Source organism: Diadema antillarum, unplaced genomic scaffold (assembly GCF_040938485.1).
Source record: "Diadema antillarum isolate AM-2024a unplaced genomic scaffold, OU_Dant_1.0 seq00001064_RagTag, whole genome shotgun sequence".
In the NCBI taxonomy this organism is placed as follows: Eukaryota; Metazoa; Echinodermata; class Echinoidea; order Diadematoida; family Diadematidae; genus Diadema; species Diadema antillarum.
Window position 1 is genome coordinate 469,154 of NW_027271890.1, and position 24,178 is coordinate 493,331.

The window sequence follows — 24,178 nt, forward strand, 5'->3', positions numbered from 1 at the left end:
GTCAAAATTTGATGAAAATTGGATAAACAGTTGAAATTACCGAAACTTGTATGGAGTTCGTAACTTCCTTGGTTTTCATACGATTATGATCAAATTTTCACTGTTTGTGCTTGGTAACTTAAAAACTTCTTTGCCATTGCTCTGTACTATAACAAAGAGTATCTTATGGGCAGAATTGTTATTGTCCGATTTTTTTTTCTAGGTTTTACTGCGTGTTTCAGTTTTGTTTCGTTTGGTTTTTTCTCTTCACTCACGGAAATCGCACTTCACGTTTGAGAGAGTTTCCCCCATGTAAGTGTTATCGAGTGCTTCTCTGAAACCAAAGTACTTTGATGGACAGTGATTAAATCTTGCCCTGAAACAACAGACGCCCTCCAACCTTTTCTTCCAGTGTAGCCTGGAATAATGTACACGCTTGATGGCATTTATAAACACAAGTGACTGGGAAAGAGTCTATACTTTCGGGGCGTCGCGGCAGAGGTCACATAGCTCCGCTTAAGGTCGGGCTTACGTAGCTCCATATCCCCACCCATCAGTAATGTAAACTTGCCCGAAAACACACGCAGGGAGTGGTGGTGGGGGGGGGGGGGGGCGCTCTTTCAGGTCCCTGGTAAAACAAATCCCCCGCCTCCGCACCCACACACGCAAGTTATCGCATGTTATACGCTAAAACAGAACAAAACAAAACAAGAAGCGGGCGTTGCTGGAGAAATGCTTCTTAACCCAACCATCACCACCTGCAATAAGAGATGAAACATGAAAGAGCATGGAATTCCACGTGGAATTCAACGTTTATTTGATGAAAATTGATTTTGAAGTGGCCGAGATATCCAAAACAGAGCGATTCTTATACAGTGTGAGACCCACACTTTATTAGGATCACTTTGTTTTGCTTTGTTTTTAGATGTTTCAGTTATTTCAAACCCGAATTTCATCAAATAGACTTTGAATTCCTCTTAAAATGGTACGCTCTGTACTATTTCGTAAGTGTTTTCTTGGTACATGATGTATCTCGCTAAAAGTTAAAAGCCCACTTCTCATCTCCACCAATACTGTACCATCCCTTTAAGTTACATGCTCTCAGCTTTTAGAGTTTTAATGTTTTTTTTCCCCAGAATATTTTATTTCCACAAACACGCATAATACACACCCTGGCCTATTGTGTGTGTGTGCGCGCGCGCAGGGAGGTGAGCTAAGGGTGTATGTGTGAGAGTGTATGTGTGAGGGTGTGTGTGTGTGTGAGTGTGTGTGTGCGTGTGTGTGTGCGTGTGTGTGTGCGTGTATGTGTGTAATAACATAACATGACTTAGTCTTATACCTATGCTACGGCATAGAGGAATCGGAAATAAAGTAGTCCTATGTATCGCTCTGGAGTGAAGGACGATAATCTGTCACGATTGTGTTGCAACTTGTTATTCTTTTCTTCTCTCAACCCCCCCCCCCCTCGACTACCGATCACTTTCTCCCTCTCTCTCTCCCGTGTCTCGGGGGTGGGCGGGGGTGACAAGGATCTACATACAGTATACAGGATATGATCAAGGTTAGTTAGTTTGTGGTCGATTGCAACACGGACAGTAATCGGTTAGTTGCAGATCATTTTAGCACGCAGGAAGCGTTGACGAGCTCATGATAGAAGAAAAAAGTGCAGATGACAGGACAGGGAACTGGTACACAAGCACATGAATGCAAATCTCATTTATAGCTTTCTGAACCCTTTGATTTTTGGTTTGGTTTCTCTTGTAAAAGGGACTGTACAGTTCTGGATGAGGCGAGGATTTAGCTTTTAACGTGTTGTGAGATAGGCCTATTCAGAAACCACTCTATGAGATGTCAAAGAGCATGCAATTCTAAGGGGAATCAAAAGTTCGTTTGATGAAAATCGGTTTTGAAGTGGCTGAGATATAGCCAAAAACAAGGTGAAACAAAGAGATCCTAATAAAAGGCGTGGCCTGTCGCCTTTTATTATTATCTTCTCTATTTTCTTTTATATCTCAGCCAAACCAATTTTCATCAAATAAACGTTGAATCAATGTTATCAATATCATGCTCTTTCACATTTGAGGTTTCTCATTATCTCATCTAGGAATGTTATAAACCTGAATCCTCACTTCAACCAGTACTGCACAGTCCCTTTAAGGTTTAATCGTTGTTCTTGTTAAGGGTGGAGGGTAGTCTGGCTTCCAGACCCTCTGCCTGTCATGTACTACATGTATTTCGCTATTTAAGATATTGACGCCCTCAACGTCGAAAACTAATTAAGGTGGTTTTTGCCTTCGGCAAAGGCGGCGACGAAGAAGTCAACGCGGCGGAGTCCATTATTTTGACAAAGGGTCTGGAAACCAGACTAGGTGGAGGGACGAGGGAGGGAGACGCGTACACGAAACTGTGTATTCCCCTTGAAACCGAAACGTTCTTTGTTGATGAGACGTAAAACTCTTGGTTGGTTTGCTGTTTTTTCTTTCTTTCTTTCCTTCCTTCCTTCTTTCCTTCATTCTCTCTTTCTTTCTTTCTTTTTTCTTTCTTTCTTTGTATGAGGACTGTGAGCAAGAATATAAAGGGAATTCCATTTAAAAAAAATCGATTTTTCATAAAAATTACACATTCCATCAACATGATACTGACATAGTTAGGGGGAGCAATTATTCCCCCTGTTTTCGGAAAGCGGTTAGTCAAGTGCTCTTTCATTAATTATGCTAGAAATTTGAATTTTGCAAACTTTTTAGGTGATCCGAGTATCCTTCGGATCACCTTCTGTATCTGTACGGATTCTTTCTTCTTCTTTCTTTCTTTATTTCTCCGCAAAAGTTGTGCAGAGGTTAGCTCAGAAAGTCCGCTGCCTATCAATTTCAAAATTATACCATGTATGCATCATGTCCCAAAGACGACAAATCTAATGTATCATTGTGATCAGTGGACCGTGACGTCACTATGACGTCATTATATGAAAACACATTCTCAATCATATCTCATTAATGGAATGAAATTTTTCAATGAAATTTACGTCACATATATTTCAAATTATGCGCATTCTACTCATGTTCTCAAAATGCATATTTTCTCTTAAAACGTGCGCGTACGCGCGCGTTGAAATATTTGTATGCTCCAATCGAGCTCAAAACTTTTTTGCACACGTTTCAGACCATTTGGAGCATTTTTTGAAAAATTGAAAAAATCGGACGGACGCGTACGCGCGCGCGCATATACGCACGCACAGCTCATGTGCAATTGAAATTTCCAGTTTTTTCACTTTGATCGGCTGTCTGAAATGTTAAGGAATATTTATACCAAGTTTCAAATCAATCCGACTCAATATGACGTCATACGGGGCCGTCAAAGTTGAAATTCCGCGCGCGCGTCAATGGCGATATGCAGTGCAACTATGCCAAAAAACTGCCAATTTTAAATCCGATTTTACTCGTCAGGATGGACGGTGACCCCCCATTTTCTGTACATATTTTGAAAGCTGATGAGTTGTACATGTCATTTCATGGGGTGGCAATGCTGACAAAATGATTAAAAGATATCAAATTTCTTAATAAAGTAAAAAAAGTAAATTTTCAAAATGACGTCATCAAATTTCAAGTTCATTCGAGCATATCTCACTAGTCCTTTGTCAATTTTCACCCAGATTTCAGTATGATGTAGCTTATTTAATGTTCTTTCAAACATAAAATTACAATATTTTAATTGGATAACGGTATCACCTCGTAAAAATGGATTAAAAGTAATCTTGTCAAATTTGACCAGTTTACGTGTTATCTCTATGGGAGTGCAGTTTTTCTGGAAATGAAAATTGACATGACTATCTTTATCGAGCACTAGCTCACTTAAGCTTCGGTAAATTTCTCCCAGATTTTAATATGTTGTAGCTGAGACTTTACGCTACCGTAAGTGTGCCCTTTGTTTTTTCATACGATGTCAGAATCACGTCAAAAAATTGGGTTGAAATTCAGGCTTATCTTCGATGTATTGAGATATTTCTTTCTTTCTGCAACTTTCTTTGCAATAACTCAAGAAAAACGGCCTCTATCACTTCTATATTTTGCACATGTTTAGTTCATGTCACGTGAATTATTTCATAAAATAACAACTACTTGATCGGACACCATCTTGGGTATGTAAATTAGGGTCAAAGGTCATAAGTGTTTTATCCTGTATCTTGGTGAATACATGTTCTATCTTCCCCATATTTTGCACACGTAAAGACCGTGTTACAAGGATCATTTCACAAAATAACCACTTTTTGCTCAGATGCCATCTTGTCTGTGTAGATCGGGGTCAAAGGTCATATGTATTTCTTTCTTTATCTTCGTTATGACGTGTTATCTCTATGGGAGGGAATTTTTCTAGATGTGAAAAATTGACATGATTGTCTTTATCGAGCACTAGCTCACTTACCCTTCGGTGAATTTCTCCCAGATTTTAATATGTTGTAGCTGAGACTTTGCGCTATCGTTTTGTTTCCTTTGTTTTTTCATACGATGTCGGGATGACGATAAAAAATTGGTTGAAATTAAAGCTTATCTTCTATGTATTGAGATATTTCTTTCTTTCTGCAACTTTCTTTGCAATAACTCAAGAAAAACACGCCCTATCACCCCCATATTTTGCACATGTTTAGTTCATGTCTCGTACATTATTTCATAAAATAACAACTACTAGATCGGACAACATCTTGGGTATGTAAATTAGGGTCAAAGGTCATAAATGTTTCATCTTGTATCTTAGTGAATACCTGTCCTATCTTTCCCATATTTTTCACACGTATAGACGATGTCGCGAGAATCATTTCACAAAATAACCACTATTTCATCAGATGCAATCTTGGGAGTGCAAAGGTGGGTCAAAGGTCATATGTATTCATTGCTGTATCTTCGTTATTCAGTGTATACAGAATTTGGTACCAAAGATGGCAGATATGACTCCCTTTTCTAAATGAGAATGCAAACATCACACGGCCAATGTCTCTAAACAGAGATGAAACTTGTATGGTCATGCCTATTGCGATCAGGACTCGAATCATTGATAAAAAAAATCGGATCACCTTAATTTGTCAGTGATGACAAATTACAATCTCTAGTCTTCATATTGTTGTCCACACATACGTCGTAACCTCTAGTAGTCTCCTCATCCAGCAGTTTCAACACCAAAACTTTAAAAATTCATAACTATTGCATCGACTGTCCGATTTTCCTCAAACTTTCACTGATGTGTTCTTCTTAATGTTGCTGCTTTCACTCAGTCCACATTGCTCTTTGGGTTTGGGTTTCCTTTAATCAATCAACAAAGGCCTATATTCATTTGGGTTTCTTTCTCATTTTGTTTTTGATCCAATGACAATGTGAGTGCAGAAATGTGTTTTGTGGAGGTTCTGCTTGGTGGTACGTGACAATGTAAATACCTGACAATACACATTATGTGGGAGTGTCTGTTTTCAATGTCAAATCACACAAAAATTAAAGCACATAAACCTCTCGTGTGTACCAATCTATGTAGGTGTACTGCGATTTATGATAATTAGGTTTGGATATACAGAGCAGTGTGGTTCCTTCCTGTTCGTCTATCATTGTTTCAAGTTTTGATATGGCAATCAATTATTGTGCGTTATACGGACCAACGCATCATTTTGTGTGCCAGTTAAATTTCCGGTTCCCTCGAGGCCTATATGAAAATCTGCGGAAGCCATCAAATCGTACAGAATGGTTTATCACTTGCGGGGTCAAATCAAAATAGCAAAATATGCACCCAAAGAGGTAGGCCTCTCTCCTCAGTGCAGAGCACCGTATCACTCATATAGGGCCTATGCATTTTGGAATCTGCATACACAATGAGCAAAGTCAAAGCTGACTCAAGGCATAAAGTTTTCATGAAAATCGAACGCGGCACAAGAAAACTTTCGAGACTGTAATGTTCTACATGTTACTATGCGAAGCCGGGATCTTAGCAGGTGTGACGTAACGTCCCTGGTCTTAGTGATGTTACCATGGTAACGGTTCCACAAGTCTCCCTTCGGGTTGACCTGTATACATGATACCCATCTTCAAATCATTCAAAATCTGCACTGAATTTCAGCTTCCATTTGGGGTTTGGACATGACAAGAAAACCCATTCACATTGCACGTCATTCACAAGTACAACCAATCACATTATTTTTTTTTTAGTTGCTTATAACAGTTATACAAGAGTTATAGCTGAAAAAAGGCATGATTTTCATATTTGTGTGTGTGTGTGTGTGTGTGTGTGTGTGTGTGTGTGTGTGTGTGTGTGTGTTCTGATTTGATAAGTGAGAGAATTGTGACTTTGTAATGTCATTTTCTCGGGGAGCTCAGGTATAGTATGCCGGAATATAGATTCAATTATCACTGTGGTCATGCACCATCGATTTCACTGTTCGGTGAAAATACAGTAATGTTGAAACTTTGGCATTCCATTAGGCCCATTGTGTCTCATTCCATCTTTCTATCATTCTTTTTCTTTCTTTTTCTTTCTTTTTTCTCCTTCTCTCCCTCTCTTCCTTCTTTCTCTATGTTTCACAAAAGACACGGCTCCGCATGGCCAATTCTCTTACAAATGAAAATATGCGGGAAGCCAGGGATGTTAACTGTGTTATAGGAAACAGTTATATGCAAATAGTTTCCACATGTTCAAACACAAATTCTTCGCTTTTCATCCCCCCCCCCCTCGTTTCCTTTGTGATGCACCCACGCATCCTGGTTATAATGGTTAGAGGTTATTGTGATTTTCTTTGTCCTTTTATTTCCGCCCAAGTTCATCTGTATAATTTAAGTTTGCACAAGGGAGGCGGCACCGCCCTTGCAGTGCACGTTTGCCCCAATCTGTTTCGTTTTCAATGCACAGGTGTTCGCTATATTATGCTGTGGATTAAATGAGAATATTATCACGTATCTTGTCGATGCACAGCGTACATGTGTATATACCCAGGGTGGTCTCACCTCCCTGATACAACAGGATTCATGCTACACACTATGGAATTGGGATGTAGTATGTATGGGCGTAGACAAAATCATGTTATAACTTATATAGTTCGCGAACGACAAATACATAATTTACCGCATCGAACAAATACACAAACACGCACAGACACACAGTAAGTAACAGCAGCAACAACACATGAAATACTGGAATATTGAATATGTCTTAAAGATTGTCATTTATATATATATATATATATATATATATGTATATATATATATATATATATATATACATATATTTGGCCTATAGACCTATCATTTTTTTAAATCAAAGTCAGATAATTCTCATCATACGTACAATGTACCCTGCTTTATGATTTTAAACGTATGTTGACATCTCATCCCTATATTCACTATGTAATTATCCATGTGCTATTGATTACCTATAATTAATGGATAAGCAGGGGGAAATAACTTGAACATGCTCATGAACTATGGACTGATGCTGGATTATGACACTGCGTTAGTGCGTTTGCCTTGAGAAATGTTAGGGTTCCAGTATACAATGCGATGGTCACAGAAAACGAACTTTGGTACAAAAATCCCCTCAGTGCCAGAGACTTTGGAGAGAATAATCAAAGCTATATGGGGGTTTCTGTACCAAAGTACGCAACAGGTTAATGCGTGTTAATGGTAATCATCACTACGTAATGTATCATACAACTATCAAAGGCGACTGATGTGGTAGGTATAGAAAGCTTATCCGTCTACCTTATCATAAAATATTCCGTCCAAATCAGTCTGCATTGTCTTCACCCGCTCCGCCCCCAGCTGCCCCGCCTACCTTTCCCAACCCTCTGCTTGTCTGAACCTGCCATTATTCACCGGTCCTCTAACGAGTCTGAAATTTCACTTGTTTTTTTTTCTTTGCGACCCACTTTAGGATTTCCGCCGAAACACCGGTCAATGCAATATCAGTGTGTGGGAAGATTGCAACATCGCCACGAAATTATCTGAGTATGTGATATCAGCGATAAAAAGTTACCAATGCTTTTATCGAAAGAGACAGATTTTCACCGTACAATGAAAATGAATGAATACAAAGAATACGAAAAAGAATACCTGGTGGTTGACAAATTTTTCCAATCACATGAAATTATTTCTATTCACAGGAGTGAAAAGGATAATCATGTAACAACATCTTAGAAGGGATGTGTCATATTCTTTTTAAAATTTTCACTGATCTACTTCTTTGATTTTTCTGTTTTATACAAAGCCATATCAGGATGGAATTTCGCTCTGATAAAACAAGGATCATGATAGGCCTACACTATAAGCAATACACTTTAATTATCACATTCTCGGTAAAGTGGCCAAACACACAAAACCGATTGATATGAGCGGTTATCACGTATATTGTTGTGAAGTCTATACGGAACAGAGAAACGACTTTGACTACTATAAAGAGAGCTTTAGATAAAGAGATCTTGCGTGATTTGATCTGATTAGATTTAATTAAATCTAATTTAATGGAACTTAATTTAGTTTGATTTGATTTTATTTGATTTGATTTGACTTAATTTATAAGAGTCTCTCTATTATCATTATCATTTGATTTGCCTTGATTTGATTTGATTTATTCTCTGTATTGTATAGCATTGCTTTACAATTATACCAATTTTACAATTAAACCAATTTTACATTGCATAATGTGGCATTACACAGTATGATTATTGTAGTACAATTTTAACATTTATTTTTCGTTGCTTTGTAATTTTATTTTCGTTGTCTGTAATAAAATCAAAGCGTTACATCTCAAATTCCACATACAGTTTGCCAGAGAATTTATGACTGTCCACACTCTTAAAACATCCGAGTCAGAACTGACCCGGAACTGGGTCCGTTGGGGTCATACACCGTTCCGGGTCAGAAATGACAAGGAATGGGGTCACATATAACCCATTTCGGGGTCTTCATAACCAAATTCCAGTCATTTTTGACCCGGAACGGTGTATGACCCCAACGGACCCAGTTCTGGGTCAGTTCTGACTCGGATGTTTTAAGAGTGCAGTAACAAAATTAACAATGACAACTGTTATTGATCAGAACCAATACAAAACGCTCAAGCTGGATTTGAATGATCACACGGCTTCAAACCTTCATGTTTGGAATTTGAGTTTCAATTATTATAATAGTCAACCACGCGCCCTTCATTATCATAGGAATAGGATCCTGATTGAGCAGTAAAGTTTGGGGTGGGGTGGGGACGGATATCCGGGCAGAAAATGAAGTCTTGAGATTATGCCATTAAGTCAAGCAACATGACAGTTATCTATGAAAATTTTAATCGTACTGCCAAGCTATTTAGAAAACCATCCACAGAAATAATAATAATGGTAAATCCGGTCACTTTATACCTGAAGTACTACAGCTGTACTAAGAAAAGTTGGGACCCACCTTTCATTAGAACTATACTTCATTTTCGTTATTTTTCTACATATCAGGTATTTCAAAACCAATTTTCATTAAAGAAATTAATTCCTCTTAGTTGAAATATGAATTCCCCATCTCAACCAAAACTATGCCATCCCTACTAATATAATCATGGAATTCTATACGGATCAAAGGAAACAACACACTGCGTCGTCGAGACATTTTGAAATCTCATATCCCATACCAGCTCTCTAACCTTACAGTAAAAAACAAACACACGTAAACAAAGTCATGCGTGAATACTACACCCACATTATTGCAAGTATAAAAGGATCGTAATTGCCCATACCAGGGAGGTGACCTCCCTGCCCATACGTTGCGTACCAGCTGACCCGGTATAGCCGTTGTATTAATTCCTTGTGGTTGCTAATTCACCGACAGAAAAAAAACTATAATGTAATATACTATAATGACACCGCATGGTGTTGATTTGATACTGCTGGTGTTAATGTCAATGGAACACCCGTCCAGCTTCAATTATGAGACCACACCAACTGGTGTTACTATAGTGTAGATGTGTTCACACCTTTCTTTTTCAAAAATCAAGTACTTTATCGGAAAATTCTTTATTGTCTTGTTGAAGTTCAAAATCAACAAGAAGAACAGTAACTAAGAAACTATTCCAAAAACAATTTTATATTTTTAAATGACACCCGGAGGTGTCAATTTAGCACCATAAATGAGCACCGGAAATTAAACACCAGCTCGGTGTTTCATATTTTTCATATTTTTTGCAGCGATATAGCTTCGGCTGAGTTGGCAATTCATGTTCTAAGTTTTTACGAGATAATTAAAAACTTCATAGGCCTATATGAAATATTAAAAAGCATACAATTCTAAGACGAATTCAAAGTTTACATGACGAAAATTGGTCTTAAATGCCTGATATATCTAGAAACAAGGTCCTAATTAAAGGTGGGACCCAACTTTTAATAATTATAGGACCTATTTGTTTTACTTTTTTTATATATTTCAGCCATTTCAAAACGCGTTTCGTCAAATAAGCTGTGAATACCTCTGAGAATTGACTGGTTCACAATCATACAAGCATGCTTTTTGCACCTCTCAATTCTTTTTTCTTCTCAGCTGAGGCATATAACTTTGTATTTTTGCCGGTATGAATGTATATCTTAATCTGTATCATTTATCCTCCGCAAAGTCGAATGTATACATGTATTATGTTTATGATATAATTCCTGATTTATCTGTTTGCATTCTTTTTTTTTTCAACAAAACGAAAAAATAATAAAAACAAATAAATTGAATTGAATTGAGTACCTCTACGAATTGAGTGGCTCTCGTGCCCCTTTCATTTTTTTTCAACTGAAGCATAACTTTGTATTTTAGCCGGTATATGCATATCATTCATCCTTCGCAAAGTCGAATGTAGGCCCTATATGCTTAAGATATCATTACTGATTTAGTCTGTATTATGTTTTGTTGAAAAAAAAATGAAACAAATTTATCGCATTGAATTGCTCTTTAATTACAGGACAAGTTCACCTTCATAGACATGTGCGTTGAGTGAATGCAGCAATATTAGTAGAAGACATCACTGAGAGTTTGAGGAAAATCGGACAATCCGTTCGAAAGTTATGAATTTTTGAAGTTTCTGCTCAGTCACGGCTGGATGAAAAGACTAAGTAAGCTTGTGATGTCACATGAGTGCAACAATATAAAGAAAGAATAAAGAAAATTCAACATATTTCCATTTTCTCGCATAACAAAAGAACACTCGACTTCTCTCTTTCAGAAGGCAGGGGGAATAATATTACCCTTAACATACGTCAGTAGCAAGTCGAAGAAATGTGCACTTTATTCAAAAAGTAAAGTTTTGTGAAATTCTCTTTTTATTTTCCTTATTATAGTTGTACGCATGTGACATCATACACTGACGATAGTAGTCTTCTCATCCAGCAGTGACTGCGCAGATACTTAAAATATAACTTTCGAACGGATTGTCCGATTTTCCTCAAACTTTCACTGATGTGTTCTATTAATATTGCTGTGTTCTCTCAATCCTAATGTATATGAAGGTGGACTTTTCCTTTAATATTCCATATAATTGGTTTCTGTATCTCGTAAAAGAAGTTGAAACCTAAATCACCATCCCAACTGAAACTACTATCCCCTTAAGAGCGCGTGCCGAGTAGATCACCCTTATCAGGTTTTTCTATACAAATGCTCGTGCAGAATCAAAAGCCACTGATGAGAAGTTTGGCGCCACGTCACGAAGAAACAAAACAAAAGCACACACACACACACACACACACACACACACACAAACTTATTTGTTGTTTCTACTCTGCTAGTACAAAGTTAAAACTTATATTCAGAGATTTCTTGCTAGATGCTTGTATAGCTATGGCATAATGATCGTGAAATATAAACCCAAGTTTGTGGGTTTAAACTTTTTCTCATCATGCAAAGATGGAAACCCTTGATTCGCTGCTTACAGCGGTTAGTCAACTTAGTGCAGAGTTAAACGAAACCAATACCCAAAGAGCAATGTGGCTTGAGTGACAGCAGCGAGATTATTGGAACACATCAGTGAAAGTTTGAGGACAATATAAACAAAAAATATGGTGGTACAGTTTCGGTTGAGATTGGGCTTCAGGTCTTCAACGTTTCTGATGATCTTCTTTTTTTTTCAAAGTAATAAGAAACGTTTTATGAAATGGAAGAGCATTATAGTTCTAAGAGGAATTCATAGTGTATTATTGTATTGTTTAAAATCGGTTTCTGAATGGCTGATATATCCAAAACGAAGCAATCCTAATAAAAGGTGGTTTTGTATTTGGATATCTCAGACATTTCAAAACCCTTTTTCAGGGGCGGATCCAGGAATTCTGTAAAGGGGGACTGGGGCGTAACTAATATTTCTGCTGCCACTTCCGGGTTTCATGTCATTTTTTTTCTTTTTATTTCTTTTGTTTTTAACGAAAATTAAAGGGGGCGTGCGCCGGCTGCGCCCCCCTCTGGATCCGCCACTGCTTTTTTATGAAATAAACTTTAAATTCCTTCTAGAATCATAAAATGCTCCTATATTTCATAAAGTGATTTCTAGTAGCTTGCAAAAAGTTTAAAGCTGAGTCCTCAAATCAAACGATACCATCCATTCTTTTAATATTCCTGGGCCCCGTTTTATCAAAAGATATGATCGATTATAAATTTCCTAAACACACAGACTGCCATAGACTTATCATAGAAATCAACTATATAATCAATTGTAACTCTTCATAAAACAGGGCCCAGATCAGTAGTTTGTCAGTTGCATGCGCAGTGATTTATAAACAAACAAACAAACAAACAAAAGAAAACAAAAGAGTTCTTATACTGTACTTCCTAATGAAATCTGGCGTGAGTTAACAAGCAGGTATGTGTAAATGTACTTTGGTTTCCTCTCTGAAGGAACCATGTAGCCTTTTGTCAAGGCCCTCTCTCTGTATGATGGCTTTGACGAGCGAGCGAAGCTGTCAAACTCAGTACGTGAGCTCGCTTCGTTTGCTCTCATTCGCTCACCACCATACAGGGAGACGGCCTTGGTTAAAGGCTATAGGAACCATGCAATTTCGACACCGACCTCAGTCTAGAAAGGCAAGGTCTAGATACCAGTATGGACCTAGGTCCATGATACCAGTGAGCCGAGGTCACACCGGAAGGGGATACAGGCGACGTCTGTTACGGTCTTAAAGTGTAACCCGGTCTTAAAGTGTAACTCGATGCCTAGGCTTCTGAAAATGGGTCAGAACAAGGAGGCTCCCTGGTCAGAGCGATGCGGATGCCGCGGTCGCGCACACATTTCGTAGTTGTGCCAATCTCCCATGTGAGAGAGGCTAAGTGCCAGTGGTGCTTGTTGTAGAAGTCTTGGCGCAGACTCCTTTACGACCAACAAGGGTTTGTGCCCGCAAACAGTATGCATTTGTCATCATCAGGCGCGTTCATTTCAGTTTAATTCAATTTTATTCATTTGTTCTTCAACGTGATGTAAATGAAATTTTTAACGAATATAAACTACATAAAGGAAAAGGAACTTACTTATTAATTACATGTATTGAAGAACGTAGGAGTTTACTAGAATGCAATAGCTTGATGTGTACTCATCAGAGTATAACATTTCAAAAGAAAATAGATTGAAGGGCAACTGGAGAAAGGAAGAGAAAGAAAACAAAATTCAAAATTGCTGTTTTGCACAAAAAAATTAGGACTACACAACGCAGCACACCACATAGACACACGAGCACGGACAATACTACGACAAGATGCCTACTTCAGGGGAAGGGGATGTAGACATACATGAGTTATACTGTCAATACATAAAAAACAAGATCAAGAGCAAGAGAAAAATCAACAATAAAGAAAAAAATTACGATTTTTCATTTTGTATTTTAAACTTTGTAAGATTTATTTCCTTCAACATTTTCCTATATGAATCAAAATTATTTTCAGCGAAATCTATGAAAATATCATATTACAATGTACATGACTTAAAGGAGTTAAAAATGAATGTGTGCATTAATTCTATTACCAAAATGTATTGCATTATAAAATGTGCAGATAATTATCTAAGAAATTATGGATTTTTTTATACCTTCTTCATTATATAGAACCAAAAATAATAGAGCTCGGCAAATGCTATATGAAGACATGGTTAAGTTGAAGTTTCATGTTAGATTATGGCGGTATCCTGGTAGGGGGAGGCGGAATTTCACATTTTCAGCATCTTTTTGAAAAATGTAATTATGACAATAACATGTACATTTTCACCAAATGTGTAGCATCCCTTGGGTAATAGAATCCCGCTTTGTTTGAAGGGGCACCAAGTCCAAAGGCCTAAACATAGGGGACTGTTTGAACAAAATACATGCATATCTTCATCAGAACCATACGTAACAGAGCTGATGCAATGCTATATTTATAGAAAGTGAATGTATGAATGTATTTTTTTATTTGATATGGCGGGTGAGGGGATGCCGAAGGAGGGGGGGGGGGGGGGGAGGGAGGAGGAGGAGGTTTAATGTTCATAATTATTTTCAACATCTTCTTGAAAAATCTCTTAAATTTTTACTTTATATACAAGGCAGGTAGCATCCCCAGAGTAATTCAACACCTAACATATTTTTACATAAACACTGTAACTGTTTTGCTGGTGTGTAAGTAATCAATAACCCCCTTATGGGCTTTGATTTTCACAATTTTTGCCTATAACACATTCCTGGTTGTTTTACATCCCAAGATGAGAAAGGTCCTCTTTGGTTTTCACTTTGAAATCATACATGGTGGTCACTGATGCAGCGTAGGAAAGTGTTCATGATTTTTTTTTTCTGATCGGTGAGGTGTCAACTGCTTGTATGATAAAATTCACAATTTTATCAGGAAATGCAAACCTTATTCCTCATGCTTCCATTTTTCCTTTTATCTTATCTCTGCCTTCTTTCAGTTCAGTTCAAATTTATTTTTCATATTTCATATTTCCACTTTCTCAACGATGAGATCACAAAATGATTGATAAAACAAGAATACAAAATGTATGTAATCATGTCTTTTGATTGAAGAAGAAGAAGAAAAAAGACTTGACACAAATGTACATGGTCATATCATATGAAGATGTCACAAGTAAATATCTGAAATATGATGGGACCTATACATAAAAGCTATAACGCTTGTAAAACTGTAGTTTAACGAATTCATAGGTGTATAATTATACGGAGAACGGATATGTTTGTCTTGACCAACTGAAATTATACCAGTAGTAAAATCGATATACAGAATAAACTAATGAACCACATGGATATCGCTCAAACCAGACAGTATTCGGATCTCGCCGTGTTTGAAAAAGAATGTTATGTATCGGTACCATTGCTGCGGACAAAGACAAAAGACTGGGAGTATAAAAAAGTTGCTAAAAACTTGGTAGTTTGCATCGACTAAGTGTACAATAGCTGTTTCAATTTGCGTTTGAAGGTAAATAAAGATAAGGAAGAAGTAATATCTTGAGGGAGATCATTCCAATATCTGAGTCAAGTAAACATAATTGTTTTCTTTGCAAAAATAGTGCGAGTACGGGGAAGGTGATAGGCGTCACTCTGGCGAGTGGGATACCGTGATTCCTTTTGAACATGTGGATAAAAACAGATGGTAATTCATTAGTTGTTAGGTTATACATGAAAATTCCGAGATTGTAATACAATAGGTCTGGAATTTTCAGAATTCTCTTTTGATGGAAAAAAACAATTGGTATGAGCAAAATATCCGGTTTATGATGGTTTATGGTTTATGATTCTTATTGCACGCTTTTGAATACGGAGAAGGGAATCTAATAATGAGTGAACTGCATTTGCCAACGCCACAATTCCATAATCAAAGTGTGGAGATATTAAAGAAGAATATATACTCTGCAAAATATAAACAATGTTTAGGCTTATTCAAAATTCCGATGTTTCTGGACAAAAGTTTATTTACAAAATTAATGTGAGTTTTCCAGGATAATTCTCTGTCAATCAAAAGCCCTAAAAACTTTGTGTTATTAAGCTGCTTTAAACATAGATCATTTATTTTATCATCATTCATGATGATTTCCTTACCTCTCATGTGCAAAGTTAGCCATAATTAATGATGAATCAATGATGAATCAATAAGTATGTTTTCGAAAGGGATTTGATTAATTGTACCATACAGAAATAGCAATAAACTAAATGAAAAGAATAGCTCATATAGGCCCCTGAAAGCATCTACAGCTTCGCGTTTGTGACGTGTATAATTATTGAAGGTATAATATGTCTGTTCCACGTAATGTGTTGTTTATTGCGCATGATTGTTGTCGAAAACATGCACCTCATAGAATATCCTGCATACCGAAATGATCATGTCTATGTGATTATTGAGTGTAGAAACATTTTACAACTCACTGTGAGAAGGGAAATTTGGTATATCAAAAACTAGAGTAGAGGTTTGTACATGCACTTGTATCATATTGCTGCTTAAAGTCATACAAGACACTCGCACATCACGCATCAACAAACACACTAACACTCACATACATGAAGGTAAACATATTATAGTTAGGTACAAAACCAAATTATGAAAAGATGGCAATTTTCACTTCTTAAAATGTAGGTTTCCAGTATGGAGTTGTGATGTTTTTCACACATACGTGTTATTCCACCCCACCCCCCCCCCCCTTTCAGTGACATTTACTCCGTCATCTCCCCATCTGTCATTCACCTCTTCATCTATAATGCCTCTTAAAAAATAGGCACACTTCATACATAATGACAAGAGTTTAGGGAAGAATGTAATGATATTCATTTATGACATGTTGAAATATAAGCACGCAGTATTATTGTTACTTGTTCTACTTTAATACCATGGCAAATATAAAAGTGAGTGGTGAGTGAGCAGACGACAGAAAGAACTGGCCCATAATGTATCCAAAACCACAGGTGAGGCTCTATACGCGAGACACATTTTTAGAAGCCTAGGCATCGAGTTACACTTTAAGACCGGGTTACACTTTAATACCGTAACAGACGTCTTCCCTTGGCACAGTGCCAGCATTTCAAAGCAACAGGTGAATAATACATGTATTGCATACCATCGATAAAAGTTGAGCTAAATCGGACAACCCGCCAAAAATTTCGGATATTTAAAGGTTTGCTAAGAGATGATTGTAGTTTGAGACCTGGGTTCAGGTTCCCACTTTTTTTTCTTTCTTTAAGATAATGAGGAACCTCTCATGAAATTTGAAAGTGCACGTAATTCCAAGAGAAATTCAGTGTTTATATGAGGAAAATTGGTTACGAAATGGCCTAGATATCCAAAATAAAGCATCTAAATAAAACATGGGACCCACCTTTTAAGGAGATCGCTTTTTGAATTTGTTTTGGATATCTCAGCCATTTCAAAACTGATATTCATCAAATAAATTTTGAATTCCTCTTAGAATGGCACGTTCTAACATTTCATAAGTGGATTCTCCGTATCTCGCAAAAAGAAAATAAAGTTCAATCCTCATCTCCACCAATACTGTACTATCACTTTAAACGGCATGTACTCTACCATCGACACATTGATAGGCAGCTACTCATGGTCCGTTAGCAGTAATAGAACGATTATTCCAATCAAAACTTCAACCAAAACAATGGATATCTAAAAATATGTTGCACGATATTAACGGATTTTCATTGATGTTAATGCTGTCAATCTGTGGCATTTATGTACAAGGAGAAAACAAACTATGATTCAACAATTCATCAAAATCGTTAACAAATTAAATTAAATCTGATTTGCTTTTTCCTCGAAGAAGACAGAGTGCTGGATGGCAACATCACATTTTGTGATACGGCTTTCGAATGATGCAGCTAGTTTCGTTTCCAAACATTTCAAAATGTTAGACTTGGATGATTGGATCAATTTGTGAACTGTAATGGAGTACGTGGAGAGATTCATGAAGGCAGTATTTATACATGGAGCTCCTATGGTACTGGTAGCTCCATTGGTTTTATAGGCTTGGGGGCGTGGGAAGGAATGCTTCGTGCTATCGACACGACGGCTATGGCGTAAGCAGTGGCGCATGTAAAATCGCTTTCTATCAAAACATACGCGTGTGAGTTAGGAAAACAAGACTAAAGAAATACGAGATGTATTCCTGTGTGTATGCTAAGACACACGAATGTGAAGTGGACAGTTCGAAGTTGGCTAGCAAAATACATACAATGTAAAACAGCGACACGTTGCCATCTAAGCTGTCCTTTCTAAATCACTCCGTTTCCCATACCCCAGCTTCCCCCTTTGCTATTTATATAGGCCTATATGTACATGTACATCTATCTATCTATTTATCTATCTATATCCCCCTATCTATTTATCTATCTATATATCTATCTATATCTATCTATCTATATCTATCTATCTATCTATCTATATTCCCCTATTTATCTATATATCTATCAATTTATCAATCCATCTATCTAATTACATCCCCTATCTATCTATCTATCCATCTATCTACATCCCATATCTATCTACATGTATCTATCTATATTTCTATCTATATATCCATATATCCATCTACCTACCTATACCTATCTATCTATCTACCTATCTACATATCTATCTATCTAACTATCTACCTCTCTCTCTCTCTCTCTCTCTCTCTCTTCGTATGTTATCATAATATCTATAACCGTGTCCTTGAATAATTTCCTGCTATGGTTTGGGAGTTGTAGGCTTCGTTGTAATAAGCTTGTTTTGTGTTTCGCTGTGTAAACGCGTCCGAGACTGATATACTCAAAAATATTGGCATGAACACCTACATGTAAACCCTGACACACTTCACCTCACCATTAGCCTACACGTCACATTCGCTAATTACCAGCAGTGCTGAAGACAACATTGGCCTATGATTGCATGTTGTGATATTGGAAAACTGATATTGGATTTATGAGACTTTCATCGCGAATGGATGGACCATTAAAACGTAAGCTGTGATGGGCAACGACCGACAGACACAAGTTTTCAGTGTAATACGATTTAATAATCTTGGCGTGAAATGCGAATTATCGCTTTGTTTAACGAGCATCACATTTTGTTGTTCTTGTTGTCGTCGTCGTTCTGTATAAAGTTAACAAACTTTTCAATGAAGCTACATACCTGAATAACCCATCCGTGGACTCCGCCTTTTATCGTGAAACCACAATAACAAATCTGCCAATATTTCACTCCAAATTTGGCGCTACCGGTCTTTTTGTTAGACATTCCTTCCTTATTTTTTCAAAATAACCTTCTGCACGAAAAAAAAAAAATGGCACAGATATTTAATCGGGTAAACTTGTCTGTGGTAATTTAAAATCATTGTTCCCAATCGTCACCCTCTTATACTAGTATTCATTTTCGCGTTTCCGCTTGATCTGAACTGATGTGCTCAAGTCCCTAAGGTGGTTTCCAACTCGCAAGGCGGATCATTATCTTCACAGTCCAGGGAGGGCATGATATATCATACGAGTGGTCTCTTCCGGTTGAAATGGTTCTGTTTATTGTACCGGTGACTTTGGACAGTGTGTAGGCAGGGCTCCACACTAACTTTTTTGCTTGGTGGCCCGATGGGGCCACCAAAATCGTCAAGTTCAAATTTTTGGTGGCCCGAGAGAAAAATTTGGTGGCCCGAAAAAAAACAATAAAAAACATTAAAAGTGCTTCTTTTTTTTTTAATGAGTCAAAAATTAAAGTTTTATCATAGTCAAGGAAGTTTGACTTATACCCTCATAAATAAACCTTATCACTCATTTAGTCCTTTCCATCCATCCTTTAAAGAAATTGAACTGCTAATTTCTGGCGCAAAAAGTTACGAATTTATTGACATACTTTTCAAAAAATTTGGGTGGCCCGAGGCGGGCCACCAAATTTGCCCTTTTTTTAAATTTGGTGGCCCGACTTTCATTTTTGGTGGCCCCGGACCACCGGGCCACCGTTAGTGTCGAGCCCTGGTGTAGGCCCTTAACTTGCTGTGAGGGTTTTCTAGGCTAATCGGCACTTCAAAGCACATGAAGAAGAGTTGAAGATTTTGGAGGATTGTCGATTGCTTTTCCCATCACCATCAGACAGAAGAGAGAGGGGCAAAATTGAGAAAGAAAAAAGAAGAAGAAGAAGAAGAAGATGAAAGAAGAAGAAGATGAAGAAGAAGAAGACGAGAGGAACTGCCTGTGTTTCCGTGAAAGCGCGTGTGTGTATGCCTGATATATTATGCCTAACTGCGACCGCCCCGGGGTTAGCCTGATTATACAAGTTTTAAGTATTAAAGGGAACATATAGTTTTGGTCAAGACCTAAGTCTAGATTTCTAACATTTTTGAACGAGATAACGTGAGAAACCTCTCATGAAATATGAAAGAACATGTAATTCCAAGTGGAACTTAATGTTCATTCGATGAAAATTGGTTTTGAAATGGCTGAGATACCAAAAACGGAGCAATCCTAATAAAAGGTGGGACCCACCTTTTATTGCACTCGCTTTGTTTTACTTCGGGTTTTTTTGGATGTCTCAACCATTTCAAAACCGATATTCATCAACTTAATAAGCTTTGATTTCATTTTAGAATGGTATGCTCTGTACTATGTCGTAAGTGGTTTCTTGGTGTCTCGCAAAAAGTTAAAAGCCCAATCCTCATCTCCACCAATACGCTATACCATCCCTTTAAACTCCCAATCCTCATCTCCACCAAATACTATACCATTCCTTTCAACGCCCAATCTTCATCTCCACCAATACTATAAAGTGAAGCAAGTTTGATGCAGCGCAGCAAAGTGGAAATTCCTGCACCTCCCGGTTTTAGCTCTGATAGAGCGACACGCCCAAATCCCCCATGCACGATATCGCGATAGACCCGACTGTTGTCCATGGAGCTGCAACAGTATAGCGCCATGGTTACACAGCAGCAATGGAGGCCTCCTCCTATACTCCACACAAGTCTGTTGCTTTTATACTGGCCTTGTGTCAGGCCGCTTTGCTAGGCTTAGGTGAGAAAAACCACAGCTGGTGCAAGTCATGGTCGTGCAATAATATATCCCATGTCTACCACATTGATAGACCAGCCAGATCAATATTGATCATCGTCACCGTCAAGCAGTCACTTTCTCAGTTTCTGGGTACAAAAATTGCCCGCCAACCGTTTCTATACAAGTTATTACTTTTCAATTTCAAGTTAAAATAATGGAGATGAAAATGTAAGATGAGACGTACAAAAAACAGGCACACAAAAATATACAAATTATACATAATTCACACATAAATGCTATGCACTTATGCAATCATATCAAGATTTGTATACAACCACAACTACACATAATAGTTATAGAGGTACACACTAACATATTCCCAGCAGACTCAGCTCACAGACACATGCATTTTGATGGTTGGAAGATGACATTATGGAAACGGACGGAAAAGTTTGCTGTCAAAGATTGAGGAACTTGAGAGCCCAGGCCCAGGTGGTTTTACTTTACTTGTTGACCGAAAGATCGGTTTTATCTTGTCGTCAGGGATAATATATTCCGCAGAGACTAGTATAATCTTGCTTCACTCACGGAATCCCCTCCTCTACCATTGTGTCTATATACGGAGGAGAGTAACTAAGAGTCAAGAAAATGATAAAAGACTCCTCCGGAGCTACGCTACATGGTGGTGTATATGGGGGGAACATGCCGTACAATTTTTGCGGCTGGAGGATCATGTAGGGAGAGCTCAGAGGGTTGGGAAGACCTCGGCATAGTCATGCGGCCCCACCCATGATGAAAGAGGAGAAAAATGCAGAGCAGAGTGGTGGGGAGGGATTTTTAGTGTGGGGCCAGATACAGCACATAATATGGAATAAGACTGTCACGAGTGAAGCTGAGAGGAGGTATTGAACTTTACCTTTCTTTAGCTGCAGAGCGTCAAAGGAGAGAGTAAGTAGCAATCCACAGCTTGCTGAAGGCAAGAACTTACAATAGAGGCCTGCACTTTCGACGATCACCAATAACAAACTGCTGGACTCGTATTAGCACGCCTGCGCGTTTGTGTGGATGCATGGAGGTATACAACACTACTCAAAACTGTCAGCGCACTTTGTGTCCGCACAGCACACGCATTCAGTCTCAGCTGCAACAACGCGGGAACAACGATGTTGTTGTTCTTTTGTTTTTTCTCCTTTCACACATATTCCGGAGTTGACTGATAATTATCATGCTCTTGTAGCACACGGCCTATGCACGGACATGAGACACAGCGCTGCGTACTGATCACCATTGTTTTCTGTCCAACTTTCCTAATCTGTTGATTCGATGTGATGTGATTTGATTTCTTTTCTTTCTTCTCTTTTCATTTCATTTTATTTCATTTTATTTCAGTTCATCTCATTTCTTTATGACACGGCTTTACAATTGCACCAGTTTTCATCTATTTCATCAAATACTGTATACACAAAAATATATGGCACTGCACCGCTGTGTGGTTATTTTGAACAATTTAACAGTTTCGTTGGATACAGTACTACATCTAGTAATACAACCACCTGCGTTACATATAATGATTTCTATGTAAGTTTTATGCTATGCCATCAGGGAATAGGCACAATTTTTATTAGCTCTACTGCGCAGTTTGGCAGCCGATATACATTGATATGTTTAAAAACAATAAAACAATTAACATCATAACATGAGATACATTCTTCCGATTCATTCGGGCTCACCAAACTCTAGACTGCGGCAGTTCGAACCGGATGATGTGCAGTTCAAATATAAAATTTTGTCACAAGTCACAATACAGTTGGGATTTTCATTTGATTTTGAAGTTTCCACACAAACCATACAGTGTTGTGTTTACAACACCCATCCATGACAATGTACAGTAACACATAGATTGCAAGTTTTAAGTTCAGTATTATATAAATAGCATTTGCATGGCACACAATCGATTGAAATTATTCTCAAGTGCATGACAGGTATTATGACGGATAGGCCTAAATAAAACTGTGTGTGGCGGTAACCTATACATAGAAGCAAATGCTTGTGATAGTCTAGGTCCCAATAAAGAAAGTCAAACACAGGCTGTTACACACTCACACACACAAACTCTGCACGCACGCAAGCGCACCTGGATTAAGCGTACGTGCGTGCACACACACACACACACACAGTACTGCACACACACAAAACAAGGAGAAGAGTGAAAAAGAAAAAAAGGAGAAAACACCAAAAAGACCGTCCTAGGGACAAGAGTATCAATGACGGTGTATACCTGTAGCTGCAAGAGGAAAGAAATATCAAAGAAAAGACTAAAAAAAAAAAGGTACAATGTGGACCTGTTCTGCAATCATGCTGAATAATCTTTATCAGTATTAATAATTTCAAATAATCTGCTAAATCATATTAATTCATACTATCACTAGAGTGTAACGTTGCAAAAGAAGTTAATTTTTAATCTTACGTTTGAATGAATACCAACTGAGAATTCGTCGTATTTTATTATCTAAAGAATGCCAAAATTTGGGGCCGATGTGAATAAACGTATTCTGCGGTATCGTAATATAGTTTTCGGTATATGGAACATCACTCTGTCGTGTTGGACATCTATTTATTTTGTTTTTGTATTTTTCTTAAATAAAAACTCCAAGACTTCAGACTATTCAAATTATACATGTGAATACGTATACTTTCACTGAATACAAATTACATCGTACTTATTTTCTAATTTTACTAAGAAAGGTTGATCAGAAGGCCTATGTGATATCAATTACATCCATAAAAACATCTTAAAACTCTTTTGAGTAACCAATAACTTATCAATATTCATATTAGCTGAGTTTCCTTATGCTAATGTGTCATAATTGAAATATTTCAAAATCATAGTTGAATAATTAGTGATATCAAAAGTATTGTGATTTAAAAAAATGTTTCGATTTATTGATAACCCCTGCATTTCTAAAATTAGTTTATTCAAATAAACGAGACGAATGTTCCTATTCAAATGAACGTCAATAACAAACTACACGACTTTTAAGTATTTGATTAAAATAATTTGTTCAGAAAAACGAAGGATTCTTAAGAATCACTGAATAACGCGTAATGAGTTTTTGTTTATTCAACGATAATTTACTTGCTTGAATCCAGTTGTTGTAATAATAATTCTTTATCAACAGTTTCGAGAAGTATATTTGGGTCTTTATGAGAAAACAGAACAGTCGAATCATCAGCAAATTGAATGAATGTCAACAGTGT

General features: G+C 37.5%; 1 protein-coding gene across 1 annotated transcript in view; it reads right to left on the reverse strand.

Annotated features, from left to right (window-relative positions):
• The window catches only part of LOC139743268 (cornifelin-like), a 31,281-nt gene extending 9,334 nt beyond the window's left edge, over positions 1 to 21,947 (reverse strand). The window contains exon 1 of the mRNA XM_071653764.1: positions 21,837 to 21,947. The gene's annotated coding sequence lies outside the window, so the exon portion shown is untranslated. The remainder of the gene's footprint in view (positions 1 to 21,836) is intronic.
• Positions 21,948 to 24,178: the final 2,231 nt, after the last annotated feature.